We start from the raw sequence: 22,660 nt of genomic DNA, 5'->3' as shown, positions 1-22,660 counted from the left end.
CAAGCAACATGAAGTGAAAGGAGCAAAGGGCCAATGAACACAGCAAACGCTGGCAAGTGCAAGGGATGCACTGAAAACAAGCACAAACCCGCACAAACCTTGAATGCGACTCTAAGGAAAGGGAGCCACGAGTCAAGCATAGTGTAGCTGAGTGGTGGCCATTTTGAACTCAAGGAATCCAAGTTTCACTCACTGGCGCATACTGAGATAGTTGCGGAGCTTACCAACCTCAAAGCAAACAACCAGACCAAGGATCTCGGCTGAAGAGAGTCAGCAAAGAAGACGGGAAGCAAAGTGAACAGTCCTGTGCCTGTAACAGATCAGAATCTTCCTCTCTCATGGTGGTGGGAGAAGTAACACAACGGTCCAATCCCTGCATTGAAGTGCCGCCCCTAGTGACACAGACAGACACTCGGAGTTTGGGTCCCAAATAGAACAGGTGGCTGGAATCACTGGATGATTTTCTTGAAGCAACTGGTGAGCGAAGAGATAGAAAATGTCTGATACTACTCCTCCAGCTGGTAGGTCATGAGGGCCGATGCTTAGTCACACCATTTCCTGAAAAGGACACAGAGACCTATGAAAGACTTCAAGAGAAGCTACGTGCCCATTTCCACGCACAAGCAGATGTGGATCATGATCGCATCGCTTTCAGCACAGCAGGAACCAGGAGAACCATTGCCAAAATTCATCACCCGGTTGCAAAGTCTGGTACAATGCTGCTAGTTCAACACATTTACAAATGAGGAAGCAGTTCGGCTCCGGATAATCGAAGGCTGTTCAAATTCTAACACGAAGCGCAAGATCCTTCGAGGGCATTGGTCGCTAAAGGAAATCATCAAAAAAGGCCGAAGTTGGAGTGCGGGTCAAAGCAGGAGACACATCAAAAGAATTGCACCCGAATGCAAGACACAAAGATACCAGGAAAGAGACATCCCTCATGTCTGGGAACAAAACCCAGGAAACAAACAAAACCAGAAAGAGGGAGGGTGAAGGCAAACCAGAGATAAGACAGCGGGAGAGACAAAGTGACATGGAATACTCCGAGTCAACAATACAAAAGACCGGGACAATCCAGGATTGTGACAGTCTCACTGACACAACCTCAAGGAGTTACTCAACCTCAAGGAGTCATTCAAAGTATGGCACAAACTATTCTGAAGAGGATGAAGCGTCAAGTAGGACAGATCGCACCCATGGACAAGGTGGCAGCCTGCCCAACAAGCGGGCAAGAAAAACAAACTATAGAAGATGGGACCGATCATGTCACCACTGGAAATCGGCACACGAGCACCCCAGAGCATCACACTATTCGCCAAATTCTGTAGATGAGTCCGAGGAAGCATCAAGCAGTAGGACACATCACCCCAATGGCACGGATGTCAGGGCACCAAACAAACGAGAAGAAGAAGCAAATCACATAAGGCAGAGTGACTCCCTCAGACACCGGAGAGGCAAAGACAAACACACTCCTGACACCCGAGACAATGAGGAAACTGAGAGGAGGCCACTATCATCATACGAGAGAGGCAGAGATAAAGCACCCTGGGATCAAGCACAAGACATAAACATGTGGTTATCAAACAACCTCTCCAGTGAGATGACACCAAAGCCACTTTGAGAAAGGTACCCGGAGAAATATCCCAAAGAAACTTACGACTCTAGGAGCCGCTCGTCACGACTCAAAGGAACGTTCTCAAAGGAAAACAACCAAAGACTCTTCCGATTCAGAAAGCACATCTGCTCGATCCCTCGAGTCGACCGAGTCATGGTCCCGACAACGTCCATGGCGTCAACCACACAAACACCCAATAGAACCAAGGTACATTCTTCCCATCAAGAGCAACATGTCTCACACCAATGTCTCTGAATACTCAATCACTTCACAAGACAACCTGTCATGTCAGTCACAGGTGTATCAAGACATAAATAATACACCGTCACCCCTGATGGGGTCAGCGAGGCTGACTCTAAGGGCTTACAAAAGGAAAACAGATATAGTGGACAGTACTCACCGGATGGAAAAGGATCAGCCAGTCAATCTGCAAGGAAAGCCAGATGTGTCAATAGAGACAGATCATCATCGGATGAGAGAGAAGCATACACATGCCCAGAGGGTCCAAGGGTTCACCAGTCCCAAATGCGAGCGGAGTGGATGAGACAACCAGAGGCAGAAATTGAGTCCCCAAACCAAACCAAGACGATCTCTGCAGATAGTACCTTACCGTCTGGCATAAATGACTCAGGAGGGCAGTGTTGCCCTTAATTGGACAAGACAAAAAGAAGTAAAAGTACATGAGGGTGCTCGGAAGAGAACCAGAAAAACATCCCCTCAGAAAGGAGATCGAGCGCCAATTGAACAAGAGTCACAAAGGAAGACAGACTGCCGATATCAAGCTGAGCCCTTCACCGGCACCTCAGACCCTGAAGGTGAGTGGATCACCCAGAAGCTGATTGAAAATCACCACGAATCTGAGCATACACAGATCACACGAGACGTCGTGCAATTGCAAAGATGCACTCTTGTAGTAAAGGATGCTCTCATCAAGGCGACAGAAAGCCACACAACGGAAACGGAGATGCGTCTCCATAGCTCAAACGAACGGCCTGTGAACTTGTGTGGCTGATTGAGGAACTGTAAATATGTTGGACGCTAAAGAACTACAAATATGTTGGACGCTAAGTTCATTTCGTTAACAAGGGGGGAGATGTAATGTTGTGATGCATTCTAGCAGTTGGGAGTGGGCGGAGCTAGGGGGCCAGAGGAAGAGGAGGAGCGGAGACAGGAAAGGGGCATTTAGAGTAGGGACAGGGCCGAGTGAGGAGTATGCTAATAAAGCTCCCTAAATCTAAAGTAAGTGTCTGTCATCATTGCCTGCACAACACTACAGTGACATGTGTGGAGTGGAAGATGGGGTATTTTTAGCATCCCCTGCATCTAAAGGACGTTGTGTTGTATATTTACAAAATAAATGAATATCAAGATTTTCCACAAGTCGTTACATATCTCTGGATATTCGCTCTCAAGACGACAAATGCAGCGCTTCTTATTTTTTGTGTTTTCTCCTACTTCTGACTTGTTTGTACTCTTCTTAATTGGAGCCCCTGTAAGCATGGGCGAATTTTGCGGATCTCGCGTTCGCGAATTTTGCGGATTTGCGGATTCGCAATCCGCAAAATCCGCGAATTCCCGCGAATTTGCGGATTTTTTTGTTTTTTGTGTTCGCCCGTGTTTCTGCCAGTTCGCGAGGGTTTTTACAATTTCGCAATTTGCGAACTTACCTGTCGGGTCGCAAGTTTTGCGAACTTGTTGTTTCTACGTGTCCAGCCTGTTTGGGACACTCTTCTTCATCACTGCCACTCTCTGTCACCACTGCCACTCTCTGACTACTCATGCCACCCTCTGGCCCACCCATGCCACCCTCTGTTTCATCACCACACCCTCTGGTTGTCCAGTGTACATTATTTTCGGCAAAGCAAAGCACACCTTCCCTGCCTCAAGTGACCTGAATTAATTTGGGGCTGATTAATGTGTCACAGAATATTTTTTTAGCTGGCACCTGCTTCCTTAGTGCGCCCTGATTAGTGATCTTTTGCACTTGCTAAGTGCTTTCATTGTTGCAAAATTAGTTACAACACCTGCCCTGCCCCAACTGACAATAATGAATTAGAGGCTGATTAATGGATTTTAACTTCCAGCCTGGCTCCTGCTTGTCTCCCTTAGCTGTAATTCAGGACCTTTGTGGCATATGTGTAACTATTCTGAGGTTCAGAGCAGGGTCACATAATAGTTTAAACTGGCAACTGAACTCTGGAGGGGCCCCTCAGGAAGCACTACAGGAAATGGCTACTAATGATGAGCCTGAACTTTTGAACCTGGTAAGTAGTTACTTTCAGTTTTGCTAAGAGCGTATTTCTGCAATTTTGCACTTATTCGCGGGGCGCGAACTCACGCGAACAGTGCGAGCAGTGCGAGCAAAATCCGCTGCTCGCGGATTTGCGGATTTTGCGGGAGATTCGCGAATCTCGCGGATTGCGAATTTCCCGAAAATCCGCAAAATCCGCGAGCGGAACGGATTTTCCGCCCATGCTTACCCTGTACCACAAAGCCTTCATTTCCTTTTTAAGCAGTGGAGGGATCTGGTTAGAATAGAAGGAGCTGGTGTGAAAAAATCATCTGTTACGTTGTGTTAGAAATCCATCTGTAAATTTACGTCACCACTTTACCCGATTGATGCCTGTTCACCACTGTGCTAAAGCATATTAGGAAAAGGGTAATTCAGTGTGCATTGAATACATTTTAATTGGTGAGCTAATATTCATCTTTGAAGTAGGCATAGAAGCCATTATTTAAATACCATATCTTCCAAAATAATCCTCTACACAGCATGTTATTACAAAATGTTCAACATTCGAATGCTTTATAACAATTATATGAAAGCTGCAGTTTGAGTGTTGCTATCACGAAAACCCTATTTTGTGATTCTGCATGATCATATTTGCACTGTCTTCTTAGTCCCTGATTATGAGCGACAGAATTTCACCCGGATCAATAACTCCGGGTGGGATTCCACCATCTACAATTCTGAGGCCTGGAATTTTCAGGTCCAAAAACTAACCCCTTAATAATTCAATGCCCTGAAACAAAAGTCCTGTAAGAAGCTGCAGGGTTAGGGTCTGCAAGCAGGATTACAGCCTGTCCCGCACTAGTCACATTCACCAGTACGGGGAGAGCAGGCACTGCTTTCCCTGAACAGGCACACGCTTGCCCGCCCCTATGCCTCAACCTCTCCCGCCCAACACCACTGACCCTTCTGCGGACCCTTTTCTCCTGCTCACAGCTGGTGGGAAATGTCAAGGGTGTTTTACCTATGGAGGGAAAGCACATGGAAATGAAATCAGCATTTTCGGAACCAATCTGCCACATGCATCATCGGGACATTTGGCGATTCCTTATTTGCGAAAAATAGGGAATCGCAAATAAGGAATCGCAAAATGGGATGCATTAATTTATTCGCATCATTTTTGCGATTCGGTGAAAATCGCAATTTTTACCGAATCGCAAGGATTATGTGAATTCTAAATTGCGATTTCGCAATTCCCATTGATTCCTACGGGCCAAAAGGCCCATAGGAATCAATGGGAAGGCATTGACATTTTGCGAATTTCTATTTGCGATTTGCAAAATGTTAATGCATTACATGGGTGCAAGGGGGGAGTCCAAATGCCCCCCCCTGCACCCCTGAAATGTATTTTTAAGTGCATGTTTCACACACACATGTCCTAAGGACATGTGTGTCTGTAACATTACAGTGTTTAAAATGCAATTTTGAGCATTTTTAAACTTTTTCGCAAATTACCACGAGGTTCAACCTCGTGGTAATTTGCACCCCCTAATTGCGAATTCGCAATTTAAAATGCAATCATGCATTGCTTTTAAGGAATTGCAAATTTGCGATTCCTTAAAAGCAATCTCATTTTTGGAATTCGCTAAAAATAGCGATTTTCCAATAAATGTTTGATGCATCCAAAAAAGATATTTAGGAATCGCAAACGGCCGAATTTACCGATTCGCACCGTTTGCGACTCCTAAATACCTTGATGCATGTGGGCCCTAGTGATTATTGCCACTTCTTAGGAGAAAACACCTTATCACTTGTTTTTGGCGCAGGAATGCCAGCAGGTTTCAGGGATTCAAGCCTTCTGCTGTCTCTGCAAGAAAAACCGGCACATTTTTAACAGGGTCTTAGTAGTGCCCCTACACCACGCTGTCGAAGAATTACGCACTTTCTCCATCAATGTAGCTACATTATAATATGGGTAAGAAAGCCACATCTTTGTTGTGTTCCTTGCATTTAAAAGCCATGCACTTGACACAAGGAGGCTACTATGCTGGAGATAATGTCTCTGTAGTACATTTTTCATGCTATATAACCTCATGTGGGAAAAGATATAACATTACATGCCTCCAAAAATTGCAAATGTCATGAATTTTATATGTGTAAAAAATATTTCCCCCTGCATAATGCTTCTTACGAATTTCTTTGATTTTCTCCACTCTGGATGATAAGAATTAGGAAATTAACCAGGTTTAATCTCTATCCTCTAACTGACAAACTCTTGTCGCAGAAGTATTTGCATTTTTAATACTCATTATCTGAGGGTATTAACTAACAAAGCCTAGACCAAATGTGCCTGTAGATACATTCTCTTACGCTGACACTACCTGTGAGAAATTGGGTTGCTGGTCGAGGGGGTTGTAGTCCTTCCCAAGCAACAGCCACAGTCCTGGTCAGAGTAAACCACAAACGTTTTTAAAATTAATATGCGCTTATCCCTCTGGTAGTTTGGCACAAAAGCACTCAGGCTCAACTTAAAGGCAATGTGTAAAATATTTATGCAACACTTAACCAGTAATTAAGTTACACCACAACACAAGATAAATACCACACCAAGTTAGAAAAATAGAGTAATATGTTATATAATATTTGACACCAAAATGACAAAAATCCAGTCAGTAGAACTGCAGATATGCACTTTCAAAGTCTTAGGTATAAGCAGCATCAAGAAGTGCAAAGCGCCAACTGTGGTAATCTGGTTGTGCCACATAGGGACAAAGTCATAAGTTCAGGCTGACCATGATGGAATGCAGGTCACATAGAGGAACTAGGTTACTCCCACTGAGAATTGTACCTTATGTCCTTGATAAGGAGCTGTAAGGGTTCATTGCAAGGTCCTGTCTAGAGTTGCATTGAACTGCACCAGTTCCAATGAGAGGCTACAAGGCGAGGACTGGCTACAAGTTGTGTCATGCTGCATCAGTTCCAATGAGGCTGCCAATCAGGCGCTGCAACGTCCTGCGATTGGAAGTCCTGCACCAAGCTTCACTGGGTTGCATTGCGCTGCTTTGGTTCTAAGGAAACTCACAGTTGGGCCAGGAGGAGTACACTCTCATGCCAGCCAAGGGTCTAGGACTTGGGGGGCTCCTCCTGTGGATCAGGACACCACACCACAGGAGGCCAGCAGCAGGGAACAGGCAGGTCCAGTTGAGTGTGGGCAGGTGCAGGACAGGTCTCTGGAGTTTGTTATGTCCCTGTAGCTCTGAGCACGGGGCTATTCATATAGCCGTTGGAGTCACTCTGGTGGTTCTAGGATCAAGGAGCAGATCCAGTCTTCCTTTCTCAGACAACAAGGCAGTACTTCTTGCAGCAGGGAAGTCCTTCCAGCAGCAGGACGCCACAACAGTCTTTCTTCTGTGTCTTCCTCTGTACCAGAAGTGAGCTAAAGAGTGGGTTTGAAGGTCCAATATTTATACCTGGAGCCAACTTTGAAGCAGGAGTATATAGTATTTCCCCTTTTGGGCACACTTTGGTTCTCCCTTGGTTGCTCATATTAGCAGCCTTCAGCTGCCTTTTGGTTCACACACCCATACGTAATATATTTGTTATTGTGACATGATATTATTTTAGAAAGGCATTGGACATAATATGTATTATTCTGTGACTTGTTGGGATTAGTCTGAACATTCCCTATAAGGTTGAACAACATGGTGTACTGTTTTCTTGGGCCTGGTCAGCAACATCGCCTAATATTTTTAGTCATCACATGGTAGCACAGCGGAGGTTTTATAATACAATAGTTCTAATCTTGCCTCCCTGGAGAGCAGAGGTGAGAATTCCAGCAGAGAGAGCAGTCTTGGAACAGAGGCTACAACCTTGTGTCAACTGAGTTTACACCTAAGATGTGAACCACCTAACTACACTCAGCAGGTATGGGATCCTGTGCTAATCCCAGAGATCACTAATATATCCCTGTGCTCACATTGTGATGGATATACATAGATGTAAAAGTTGCCATGGTTGGGCTTTTCATTGTATACAGTCTGCTAAGAATGGTGATTACGCTGCTCAACTGTATTTGTCTACTAATCTCAGCACACTTGCTTCATAATAGACTACAATAGTTTCAATAAATATATTGTAAACTTACTTTGTGATTTTTTTTTACTATGGACATGCATGAGTGAGAAGTGAAGGTGATGATCTGTTCCACAGTTCCTTTGGGAACCAGAGGTTCATGTTCTAGGTTTGCCAAAATCACCTGCTACTCTGGAAGGTTAGGAGTTCAGGTGAGGCACTGTGAGCTAGTCGGATTTGGACCTAAAGGTACTGATATAGTAGAGAGGCTCAGTTCTGTATTCAAACAGAATCCCTGCAACAGGGGAACCTTTTAGAGGCGACCCACCACAAAAAAGTGTCTGGAATATCCTGATTCCTGCCCTGGAGCCTCAATGTCAGGAGTTACAAAATGGCTAGGTCTTTGTGTATGTGCAGAGATCTCTTTTGGAGTGCAAGTGTGGTAGATGACAGCTCTGCCCCTTTTATTAATTTAGAATGGCCCACCCTCTCAACATTCTCTCCCTCTTTTGTGATACTGCCCCACAGGGGCAACTCTCAGAATACCTGGAGAACACTGATCTTCTTGAATCATCCCAATCTGCATTCTGTGTGTACCACAGCACCCAAACCACCATGATCGCTGCCACCAATGACATAAAAACCCTCCTTGACTGGCGAGAAATGGTCACCTTCATCTTCCTTGACCTCTCAGCAGTCTTCATCACCGAGTCCCCCCACACCCTGATCAAGAGGCTTCAGATTGGAATCCAATAGAATGCTCTCAAATGGATTGCATCCTATCTCACCGGAAGAACCCAGAAAATATACCTACCACCTGCCACCTCAGAACCTAAGAAATCAGCTGCGATGTCCATCAAGGTTCATCCCTCAGCCCTACCCTGTTCAATGCCTTCATGACCCTCCTGGCCACCAACACCAGAACCCATGGACTGATCATATCTTATGCAGACAACACCCAGCTCATCCTCTCTCTATCTGAAGTCCCATCCACCACGAGAGTCAACTTCTGTCTGTGCATGACCAGCATCAATGACTGGATGCAAAACAACTGCCTCAAACTCAACACAGACACAACAGAAGTACTGATCTTTGGGAACAACAACTCCTCATGGAATGACTCCTGGTGGCCTGCTAAACTAGGACCTCTGCCCAGTCTTACAGACCAGGCCTGGAACCTAAGCATCATCCTGGAAGGCAAACTCACCATGAAAAACCAGGTCAACGCAGTCTCCTCCATCTGCTTACTCACTCTTTGCATGCTCCAAAAGATCTTGAACTGGCTACCTGTCTGCACCAGATGCACCATCACTTAAGCCCTCAACATTAGTTGGTGGACTATGGCAAAACACTCTGTGTAGTAATTACTGTACACCTCTTGAAGAGACGGCAGACCATGCAAAACTCAGCGCCCAGACTCATCTTTATCCTCCCCAATGGACCCACACCTTAAGATACTCCGCTGCTCTCCGTCAAGGAAGATGCCAATTCAATATGCTGACCCACGCCTACCAAGCCCTGCACAATTAAGGACCAGCATACTTCAACCACCTCCTGAACTTCCAGCAACTCTCCACACACCTGCACTCCACCTCCCTCTCCCTCACTCACAGCTCCAGTATTCGCTGAAGCAACAGTGGAGGATGCTCCTTTTCCTATGTCACCACAAAGTCCTAGAACAGCATACCGCTCCAACTGCAGACTTCACCCTTTCTTCTGGAATTCACAAAGGGACTCAAGACCAGGTTGTTCAACTGACTCTACCCAGGCAACAAGGCTCCCAGGACCTAGATACCCTTGTGAGTGATTAGCAGAGCTTTATAAATCTTTTTTGAATGATTGTCTGGGAGGAATACACAAATACTAACTGTCAACTAACTACACCTAGTCTTGTGACCCAGGATACAGGGTGGAGGCACCAAATGATTGGGATAATAAAATGCTAAATTTCTAAAAGTAGTATTTTCAGAATTATGGCATAAAATCTGAATTTATCTTTGTTTGCAGTTTTGTATATCACAAATTCAGCCCGAAGGTATTGGAGCGATGTACAAGAGCACCAGTTATATTATACAAGGAGCAGCTCATTTTTATGAACAGGGAGATTAATTGATTTGCTGAGAATCACAGAATGTTGAGCTGACACTGAGACCCAAACCTGGTTCCATATTTTCAAAGATGGCAACTCTGACCAATACACCACATCCTTTCCCCATTAAAGACGGTTTTAAATTACACTTCATTTAAGAAAAAACTTAACATTCCTACCTGTTCCCAGTTAAAAGCTAACACTTATTAACTGTAATAAGGTAACCCAATTTTATTTTGTAGCAGAAGAAGGCCTTGCAGTAGTGAAAAACAAATTCAAAAGATTTTCACTAGTAGGACATGTAAAATGTTAAAAAACATGACAAACCTTTTAAATATACTTCGCCGTGCCCAAAGGGAAGTGTTGGGTCTACATTTGGGGTGAGCTACATGCATTAGAAAAGGAAGGTTGGGACTTAGCAAGAGGGTTATTTTGCCAGGTAAAAATCAAAGTTTAAAAATGCACACAGGCTGCTATGGCAGGCCTGGGACATGTTTCACAACCTACTGTAGTGGGTGGCACGATGAGTGTGACAGACCCACTATTACCATTTAATTTACAGACTCCAAGTACATGTATTACCACTTTACTAGAGACGTATAAGTAAATTTAATGTGAAAATCAGGTGTAAGCCAATTCTAACATGTTTTAGGACAAGAGCAAAAGCACATTAGCACTGGTTTGCAGTGTTAAATTGCGCAATGTCCTAAAGACAAAGAAATAAATTCAGCAAAACAGGAGGGATGAAGACAAAAAGTTTGGGGGTTACCACCCAAAGATGTCAGGTCTAAAATGAAAAAGGCCTTACCTAAAATTGAAAAGGCCTTCTAGACTTATAGGAGCTCCTGTCTTGTAGTGATTTCCCTTCTGGACCCATTTTGGCTTTCCCTTAGTCTCTCTTTTTAGGCCGCACCTGCTTGCTTTGCATAGACACATATAACACATTTGTTTTTGTGACAGGATTTTGAGAATATCCTGTACTTGTTGTTGGTTATGCAGGTACTATTCTTGGGATTTCATCTGCACATTTTGTACAAGATTGCTGGGAATACATAACAGCATAGTGTACTGTTTTCTTTGCTCATTCATCAACAGTTTCTAATGTTTAGAAAGAACACAGTTGCACAGCTGCATCTCCAGCAAAATAGTTGTCCCATGCTCTTGGGGCCAAGAGAGGAGAATTCCGGAAGAGACAATTGTTCTGGAACAATAGCGGTGCCCAACATGTAGACCTGGTATACTAAGTTTACTCTCATGATGTGGAGCATCTAACTGCATACACCAGTTATGAGGTCCTAGGCCAGTCTCAGAGATCGCAAATATATCCCTGTGATCACACAGTAAGAAAAGACCTAGGCAGATATATAATTTTTCATGGTTGGGATGTTAGTCCTACACTGTCTGTTAGTAATGCTAAATACTTTGCTTAGTTGGATCTGCCTAATGATCGCAGCTTATTTGTTTCATAATAGACCACGATAGTTTTAAAAAATATGTTGTAAACATCCTTTGTGTCTTTCTTATGTTTTCAATGGGCATGCATGTGTGAATAAGTGTGTAATTAAAGGGGAGGATCTATTTCTACAGTGCCCTTGGAGACCAGAGGGTCATGATTGAGGTTGCCGAAATCACCTGTTACTCTGAAAAGGTTTGGAGTTGAGGTGAGGCACTGTGAGCTAGCAAGGATTGGGCCAACAGATACTGACACTGTAGAGAGACTCTGTCCCTACCCTCTGACATCCCATAATCCTGACACACAGTTCTGTCTAACCAGAAGAATCTGTGCAACAATCTGTATGGATGGGAACAGGTATGTCCAAGTGGGATTGTAATTTTCTTTGATTCTCTCAGTGCTGGAATAGATTGTCTTTGAATTAAGTTTAAAAGCAGAGCGAGAGAGAGAAAGAGAGAAAGTAAACAAATATTAATACAAGGTTTCAGGCTGCAATTTTGGGGAAAAATATCCTTTTCCAAGAGTAAAAAACATTTTTCCTAGTAAACATTGGTTTAAAAATAAACTGCTCAAACGGAATGGGAACAAATTGCACAGGATCAAGACAAGTCTAAAAATCTTAGAAAATCATATAAATGAGAAATTCAGAATGCAAAAGCTTGCTTTAGGTACTTTCAAATAACATTCTTTCAGAGTCCAATAAAGGCACTATTTAAAGTTATAGAAGGGGAAAAAGTAGCAATGAGCTAACCACTCCATCACGTAATAAGTGCAATGAATGTGCTTCTTTCTTGTCTTATAAAAGTTTGGAAATCAAAATAAACTTTGTGCCCAACTTATCAGTGAGAGGATGTTTTACCAGGTAATGTAATAAAAGTCAATTTTCACATACTAGTTTCATGTTGGCTCAAACTTCTCAATGCCTTGTTGAAAAAAGGCAGTTACAAAAGCTGGCTTAAGGTTAATAAGGTTTTGCCACTCCTGAACAAGAGCAATGCTGACCATCCAGGACAACTACAGAATCATAATAAACCTACCTTGGTTAGATAAAGCTATTGAGAAAAGCACAATGATACAAACAAACAACACATAAATGAAAATGCACATATTTGTGTGCGTGACAATGTTGGATTAGTTTCCCAGAAACTAAACTTCTTTACAAATCTAGCTTCCCACGACATAATCATAATGCCCTGAACATCATGTACAAGATTTCTTCCCGCACTATGTACAAATGTCATCTCTGTCTTCATCTATGTGGTGACAGGGCTATCTACAAATCCATAATATCACTAATCTATATGCACATCGCAATGCTGCTTTCTAATATAAAACCATGAGCATCTCTATAGATTATTAGAAGAGGCACTTCAGCTGACACCTAGGGTCTTTGCATGCTGAGAATTCACCGTGCATCATTCTGGCATCTCGTAAAGGGTGTCAAGTTTGTGACCAAGACGGGTCCTCTATTATCTCCCATCAGGAAATGGGATTGGACTGTCCCTTGAGGGATTTCTTGGCTTTTTACCTACACACACTCAAGGTACACTCAGTACCGGCCCGTGGTGGGAGTGCTACCGGGCGTTGACGTGTGGTGGGGGAGGGGCATGGTGGGGGGTAGTAAACTGCGGAATAAGGCCACACAGAGGTAAGTACAAAAACAAATAAATAAACCGCATATTGTTGCACGCGCCGGATCACCAAATGCGATGCAGCGCGCGCAACAAAACTAGTTTTATTAATTTCCCACATCCCAAGCCAGGGCCCGGCAGCACAATCTCCATGGGCCGCTACTGGGTACACTTAGAGTAGGGTTTGCATAGTAGAAGTACTTTCAATTACTGCCTTGTTTAATATGCCTGCATAAATACGTTGTTTTTGCACCATGGTAGAACTATACCTACTATTCACGCTTTTGGAGCTTGTAATCACTTTTATCTGCCTCTGTCTGTTACTCATTGCAGCACATGTATTCTATATAAGAATAACCTTTGTTCAATAAATATATTGAAAAAGTTCCACTGTGTATTCTCTGTATATCTCTGAGAATAAGTAAGCACAAGTGACTGAGCAAAAGGTTCTGTAATGTTTCCACGATCCCTGAGACCCCCTCCTTGATGGAATGGAACCTGCACCCCCCCACCCCTAGCGCCTTGAGACCCTTACGGGTGAGTAGTTGCGCTTTAACAAACTCCTGATTGAATGACAAACTCCTGATTGAGGGGTCAGAAGTGTCATGTTCAGTGGTTGCCAGAAACCATTTGCTCCCTGGTAAGGTTAAGGGGGGCTTATGGTGGCACAGTAAACTAGCTAGTCTTTATGCCAGAATATCCTGTGGGTGTCGGGAATCAGTCTTGGCACCAATCCTCTAATTTATGTTGTCCAAACAATGTGCAGATCCATCGGATTTGTAGGAACTGCATGACATGGCGTCACCAACATTGGATGGAGTATAGTCTTGCTTTCTCAGAGATGACTACTTATAATTTAACCAAAGATGTCCTAAGTGGGATGGGAAATCAAATCTGCCTCAGCTAAGTAGGTATACCCTATGTAAAGTTATTCAACCTTGGTGGATTACCGGTTTCCCGCATTGTGCATACCATATCTCCATAAAAATTAATTTAAAGAAAATACTCTTTATCTTCACACAATGTCTGGGAATGGAGAAGCAGGTGAGGACATTGATGAGCAGGGAACTGCTCTTAACAATACAGAAAATCGCAGATAGGCAGTTACTATGAAATTAATACAACATGGCCTCCCGGCAATGGGTGGATATTTTACCTTTGTGGTTGAGGCACAAGAAGCAATCAGAACAGAGGTGTTCTATTCTTGGGCTAACTTCCTGCCTGTAGATGCATGCTCACAGTTGTTTCATATGTACATGGAAGATGAACAACCTGAAGAATACTTTCCATATGTGGACATAGAAGTCCTGTTAAGTTACCTAGAGCATACTAATTGGTTTAAAGGCACCGTACCTCACACCACAGAACATGTGCTATTTGGTCTGCTCAGTAAAGTAGGAGTGACCGGGTCGGTCTTAGCTTCTTATTCACTGCATCCAGACATTGCTACTTTATCAGCAGTAGGAATGCATACACTGTACAGAGACTTAGTAAAAATGTACAGGAATCTTACACAATACATAATGAGAACATTGACAGTCCAATCTGTGAAGGCTGCTCAGGCTACACAACCTTAATTGGCTACTACTTGTACTAGCCCTCAAATGCTGAATGCCGTGATGGGAAGGATTCCTACCAGTTGTGAGCAAATTACGTTCTGTACAGTACAGAAAACAGCTCAACTTGAAGCCGTTTTTCCCTATTTTCGAGCCATCATGAGAAACACAGAATATTAACAATTTGCTTGCCAGTGGGGAAGGCTCCCCCGATAGACGACTGTGCCACTTGGGGTACAATCTTTGCTGTCGTTTATACCAGAACTCATAGTATATCTTCAAAAGCAGTCATACCAGATGTACTGAAACAAATACAGAATGAGTACAGGGCAGAGTCTGCCCTGAAGCTGTGGATGAAACTGATAGTCAATTTTTCCCAAGTATCTGCAATTATGTTAAATTACATAAAAGGGAGGCACCAGCAGTGGCTATACGCCAACGCCTGAGAGAATTTACTCCTGCACAGCAGGAGAAAGAATTAGTCTTGGCACCAATCCTCTAGTTTATGTTGTCCAAACAATGCACAGATCCTACAGATTTGTAGGAATGACACAACAAAGGTGTGATCCAAAGTAACATCTTATGTCATATGTAAAGGATAAACAAAACAGAATAACATTCTATTAACCACTGCTGAAGACAGAATCTTGTTTCATTTCAGCGTATCTTTTCTGTACATTGTCCATTACATGAATCCAATTCCATTCTCTGAAATTTAGGACCATATTTAAATCTCCACTTCTGATGTTTCCTATCACATTCTCTACAACCAATCATTTCAAACTGTCAGCAGGATGGACAGCCTGAGAGAAATGTGCAACTAAAGGTACACCATGTGTCTTGCACCGTATTTTATCTCATTGCTGCAAAATCCTTGCTTTGACTTTCTGCCTAGTCCGGCCTATACCAAATAAATAGCATGAACCTTTGATGATATATATAAAAACTGTGCGATTAGAATTTGTGGGATTTCTTAGGTTGTGCTGTATCCCTTCAAACCCACATTTTTGGCCTCAATTGTTAATTCTAATGCCTCACATTTTCTAAAGAGTTTTTCTTGCTGTTATTTGGGATTAAGTAAGCGAATCACCCAATTATACACACAGGTGAGTTTTTACATGAAACCACAGTTTACAAGTCTACACGAGGAAGATATAATCTAACCCATTACTTTTATAAAATACGGAAATGTATTTCCTAGTGAGACAAGACCACCCATATTGCTGAAACGTTTTCAGTTCAGTCATTTTTTACTAGAATCAATGATTAATTTAGGAAGATTTGTTGTTATGTGATGTAATAAAAGCACATGCTTTTCAGAGGGCTGAAACATTGACGATCTCATATCTAGCCTGTACTAATGCATTAATAGGACATGGGCAATTATAGGACCGATCTACTGAGCCCATCTATGGTGAACCACAGATTTGTGCAGATTAGACAGCCACATTACATGTCTTTCTTTTTGATGTACTGCACGAGCACTGATTTTCACTGATCACCTATGGAGCACCTATTTGTTGAACTTATTTTGACTCATGTTATTGTTTGACACTGTGGATTCTTTCCAGTTTCTAATGTTTGTATTGCTTGGACCCTATTGTTTTTTTCTTCCCAAATGAGAAATTGAATTGCAAGGTTGAATTTAGAACAAAGTGAATAATTCACCTTTCACTGATTCAAAAGTACCAATGTTATTTTGTATTGTATTAGGTACCCAGGATCTGAGGAACACAGGGTTACCCCATGGGTATTTAATGTTGATTGTGAGCAAATGTGTACCTGCAAGGGTTCTGAATTTGAACGTGATCACAGAAGAACCGTAGTTTGTTCTAAAATACACCATATGTCAGATAAGGAAACTCTTTCATATAATGAAGATAACAATAAGAAATTAATTGAAGTCTAATCCAGCAGCTAGTTTTCTAAATCCTGTCTCTACACCAGTTAGTGACATACTAAATGAGAAATTTAATAAATTAGAAAGCTTGAAAATAAACTGTTAAGGACCAGATTACATGGACATCTTCTGACAAAGTATCTTCAATTGAATATCAGTCCAGTGGGATTGCAAGTAAAGAATGAGCTAGCTATATTTGTCCCAAATTCAGGGAGAACTTCAGTTCTGTGACAAATAACTGCTCCAGGTACTGGGAGGTGCTTGGAGTTGGCACAGCACTAAAGTATGTTAAAAACTGACAAAAAAAATTGTTGACCTGTGGCGAGTCCAACATGAGCACATTTTGCTGAAGTAAACATTGACATGGCTCAACCATCGCCTCCACTATCACTTGATACTGATCTAGAAGATTCGCTTGACGATAATTTAAATGAAAATTGGCTTTGTTTGTCTAAATTGATCTCGCCACTTGGCCTTGTGGGTGCGAATCAATCATTGCTTCTGGAACATTCCGGTGGAATTTTGTCTTCGTGGCATGACACGTTTACTTTTTTCTTGGCTTTGCAAAATATCACAAAATGAAATGGGTCTCCTTTACACAGCCTTTACATATCTGTCCAGTGGCGGGTCATTCACCTTCGAGAGGAAATGAAAATTACATCTATAACACAACTTCTTTTTTACGTGCGGACATCACCTTATGTCCTTGAGTCTGTAGCTTACTTTTAACCCTCATGACTGATTCATTGTGGGCACCTTCACCCTCCATGTCAGCAGCTTAACTATCTGCATACGCTTAAGCTCTGGCAGTCATTACCACTCGTTCTGGACTCAGAGATTCTCTCAGAATTTGTTCTCTAAATGAATCTGAAAAACATTCATCGATAACTCAAGAGGTATAGCTTTTCCATCATTAAATTCATTAACACCATGGCTGCTGTGCATTTTCCCCTCCTGTGCTGACATTTGATGAATCCTCATTGTTCATGACGAGCTCAGCTCGTCATCAGCACAGCTCAACTGTGCCTCATGACGAGCTCAGCTCGTCATGAGCATCGAAAGGGTTAAACTTACATTGTTTGATGAGTGTGTCAAGTCTCTCCACAAATTCATCAGTGGCTTTACCAAATATCGGTTGTTCTTGACTGAAAATGTATCTTTTGTAATTTACATTATGTATTAGATTGAAGTTGCAATGCAAAGATTCTTTAGTCTGATGGTACGAGATTTCTTCATCAGTTCACAGCATCTTCTTTATGACTTCTTTTATACTATCCCCAGTAAGGTTTTTAATGTTTTTGATAATCTTTTTGTTATCAGTCTCTTGAAGTACATCAATAAAATCATCAAATGTCTCTATCCACACAATCCATCTTTTGCCAATATTTAGTTTTTGGGTGATTTCGAAATGTGGTGCTGGTTTCAAGAAGTCAGCAGCATCGTAGCTATTTATTGGAGTGGTTGACTTTGAGGGTGGAGCTCTGTCAGAGTTTTTTGTCTGCCCACTAGGACCTGCTTCTCCTACACCATCTCTGAATCCCTGCAATGGATTGACCTCTGGATAGTCCTGGACAGTCTGGGGTATGAAGACCTCCTTCATGGTCTTCATCGGAGCCCTTCACTTTCTGGAGACCTATGGAGTTGTTCTGAGCTGCCACCTGGCAGCTTTGGTGGTGCCACTTTAGGTATTGGACAGCTTGGTAAGCAGAAAACTTGTACTTCTACTTGGGTCTCCCCACCCAGTGCTGAGGTTGTAGAGCTCCACTTATTGAGTCTTTGGTAAGTGCATTGACAGGATGATTTCTTTTAAATTGTCTAATCAGCCAGTGCTTCATGTATTTTAATGTATTTGAGTAGGGGATTCTTTAGCATTTATTTCCAGTATCTGTACGTATCTGTCAATGACAGTAATGCTCTGAATAATGTCTGACTATTTTGCATGCCAGCACAGTAGTACCTTTATGTAAACGTAACCAGCAGGTTCTCGGCCAACAATAGGTAGATTTTCTGCAATGCCTCCTGCTTCAGGATATCTGGTGCTGCACTTTGACTACACATGCATTAAGTGTTGGTTCCGTTCTTTGACGATAGCACATGTGGCATGCCAAAGCAGTTTGCTTGGACCACGGGAAACTCTCTTGGAGAATGCTCTAGATCTTCCGGTTACTTATTCCGTATCTCATCACCATTTGTAGAGTCTTCCCCAAACTGGGTACCCGCAAATGACTACGTCATCCAGAGACAAAAAGAACAATTGATGGACAGAATGCAGAACAATACCCCAGTACAGATATCTGGGCCTAAATCCCTCGTTTTTTTTGCTCACCATGCCATTCCAGTTTGGACCCAGCCATGTGCAAATCAGTCTTGACCCTGCATCTAATGGGAACAGCCCAGCCCGAACTACCAGGCCAGGTCCTCCCTGCACTGGAAACAAACATCCTAGGACCAGTTTCAGGCATTCAGCCCTCATCAGCCAGGATAGCTTGACTCCAGTGGCATGGAGAGCACCAGACCCTTGTCTGGGCATACTCGTCCCACTCGGGGTGACAAATTAAAAAAAAAAACAATTGATGGACAGAATGCAGAGCAATGTCATACATTCCCCCCAGTACAGAGATCTGGGCCTAAATCCATTGTTTTTTTGCTCACTATGCCATTCCAGTTTGGACCCAGCCATGTGCAAATCAGTCTTCACCCTGCGCCCAATGGGAACAGTCGAGCCCGAACTGCCAGGCCTGGTCCTTCCTGGACTGGAAACAAGAAACCTAGGATCGGTTTTGGGCGTTCAGCCCATGTCAGCCAGGATAGCTTGATTCCAGTGACATGGAGAGCACGGGACCCACATCCGGGCATACCCATCCCACTCGGGGTGACAAATGCTAAAAAGAACAATTGATGGACAGAATGCAGAACAATGTCATTCATTCACCCCATTACAGAGATCTGGGCCTAAATCCATCATTTTTTTGCTCACTTTGCCATTCCAGTTTGGACCCAGAAATGTGCAAATCAGTCTTGACCCTGCGCCCAATGGGAACAGTCCAGCCCGAACTGCCAAGCCAGGTCCTCCCTGGACTGGAAACAAGCATCCTAGGACCAGTTTCAGGCTGTCAGTCCTCATTAGCCAGGTTACCTTGACTCCAGTGGCATGGAGAGCACAGGACCCGTACAGGGAGCTTAGTATTACACGTCTGTAATCTTCTATGTGTGGACTCATCATTCTAAATCAGCCTCCACTGCATTCTGCTTTAACAGCTACAGCACAGTTCTACGTAGTTCATCAGGAGCCAAAAGGGTTCTGTCATTGCTAACTCACAAGGCGGGGGCACATGCACCTTGAACCCCTGGGTATTATTTCTAGTACTGCTAGCAACTCCAGTTGGTCTACTATTAGTATCTCTAGTTGTAGTGCAGGTATTGATAGTGACACTAACGTTAGCTGTAGTAACTTTAGGCATCTGCTGCCGTACTCGAGTCTAGTACTTGACTACCATGGAAAACCTGTCTTAGGCTGGAGACCAGGAGGGTGATTTTAGCGGTAGATGGACAAAGGAATCATTGTCTATCCACCGAATATTAGTAAATCTTTCCCTGTGTCATGCAGATAATGTCTTGGTCTTGTAAGAAACATTATCTCCCTGAACATTATAATCATTTGCTTTTATTTCAACTGAACATGATGCTAATGTATTAAAATAGAGAGTGAATTTAGCAAAATGCTTAGTAATTTTATAAAAAATGTTGTAACCTGTCACAAACAACATTTGATGAATCATAAATCCCTACTTGTACAAATGCAATCAATGTAAACTGACCCGATTAATATTCTATTAGGAACGATAAGGAACATCAAACTACCTCAGTATGGGATGGGGAACATACAGTTCGATAGCCAGGGTTTAGAGCCATAGATAAGAACGGAATAGGTCGTGCGTGGAAGCTGTGGAAGACGGTGACATGCAAAGTCTCCTAAGAGATAGCAAGTTTCCAGCTCTAGATACAAAGCCGTACTTCTGGGCCCATCAGGTCAGGCACTGGATAAGTGTCTAGCTACTTCCCTAGTTGTTTTGGCTGTTGGCCTGTGATCCAGTTCGTCTCACAGCCTTGCATCCCACACTGTATTAATTTGCTCTCTTTTGTGTTCCCAATTCCCATTGACCCGCCTCTGCTTCTCAATACCTATTCACTTAATCCACAGCCAAGCTTCCTCTAACAGTGTCCTGAAGCCACATCATCTCGGCAGCATTGCCCTCCTCTTCTCAGCGACTAAGACTCTCGGCTGTATCCTGGTAAGATATAGGCTAATTACAGTTTTTCCTAACTGAATACACGTGAGCTGCTAACTCAATTAGTCGTTATATTTTGGAATTAGTTTGACCACAAGAGTCATTTTAGTCATTGTTCAGTATTGTATTTGTTTTCTATCAAGATTACCAAGTGGTGGTTCTGTGCCAATCTGTGGCTTCTGTTGGTACCATTCTGAATTATTGTCTCAAGAGTCTTATCCTTTTCACCATTTCTTTCCAGGCTCCTAATTGAGGGATATTATTCATTACTATAGTTAGGACAGGTGGATGGACTGTTGGCTATATCATAGACAGGAAAATTACAGATAAGTCTATATTTAAGGTTTTGTGAATAATTAGAGACTACCATTTATTTTGAAAATAAACATATTACAAAAACAGAAAGTCACTTAATTTTACTCTTGCCTTCAAATAAAAGGACCCCTATCTCTTCTCAAACAAGGCACCTGAAACAAATCTATTTACCAAGGTGAAATTCCAAGCACTTCGAGATCTTGTGAAATTATAGGTTTTGTAAATGACAGTTAAGTCTGCTTTTCATTTCTTATAGCTAAAGCTCAACATGAAAATGTATCATGTTAAAATATTCTGGATATTCATGAAATCACTATGCAATATTTCTTCCCACACAGTCAGACATGATGTGAGATAATTATCATATTGAATGGCATCTGCCACCGAGTTCTTTATCACTATTGCGTCTATGTTTCACCTCGTTTCCCATCCTTCTCTACTATTAATCATTTCTCCCTTGACAGCTGATCAACTTACGCCAATTAATATTTTCTCTCACACAACCCGATCTCATATCAGTATCTGGCCATAACCACTGCGGGACTCTCACAACTTTGCTCATGTTCCACACATTGCTGTCAGATAATTCTACAACATGTTTACCTACCCTGATTATCTTCATGGGTGATAAATACCTTGACTCACCAGACTTCACCAACGTTTCCTTTCTCACTCAGAGTCAATCACTAACCCTCAAAGGCTGCAGCTGTTAATTTTCTTGTAGGTCCCCACATCTGGTTTAGCACGCATAGACCCTTTTTTCTTTACTTTCTCAAATAACTCCATCATCCACCTCTGATTCAAAAACTCACGCACCTTTCCTTCCTCTCATTTTTGCAAATGGGGATATATCTCCATCACTTCTAGGAGTATTTTTGTAACTCCATAATAGATGTCAAATGCAAGTCATTATCCTTAAGCAATAAATCCGGAAAACCTTCTTTCTCAAAAATGTTTTTCAAGAATTGAATTACTACTCTTGATGTAACCTGCAGTAATAACTTGACTTTGGGCCTTTGGGATAACTGATCAATCAAAACTAGGGCATACATGGGGTTTTTTCCCATACACATGGGTCCTGCAATGTCTAACGATATTCTCTCCCAAACCTTAGATGGCCTTGAAACTGGTGTGTTTTCGTATGTCACCGTCTTTTGGGATTTCAAACTGACGGCACATTCAACACCAAACCTCACCTTCCTTTCAATACACCTATCCACAGCAGGCCACCAAAATTCACTCCTAATTCTTCTATTCATACTACTCATACCGGGATGATCTTCATAAGCCATGTTTAATATTGTCTGTCTAAGACTCTCTGGCATGAGCAACTGCTCTCCTCCTCTTATTAATATGTTATCTTGTACAGACAATTCTTGTGCCACATGCAATGAAGTCAATAGGCATTCCTCCTACTCCTTTTTTCTTGGCCAAGTAGATTTGATATACCCCAGTACCTTTTTAAAATCTTCACCACTTGTTCTAAGTCATTGTATTCGATCTCAACACTC

This window comes from Lissotriton vulgaris, chromosome 1_1 (assembly GCF_964263255.1).
Source record: "Lissotriton vulgaris chromosome 1_1, aLisVul1.2, whole genome shotgun sequence".
Classification (NCBI taxonomy): Eukaryota; Metazoa; Chordata; class Amphibia; order Caudata; family Salamandridae; genus Lissotriton; species Lissotriton vulgaris.
This window is presented reverse-complemented; position numbering follows the sequence as displayed.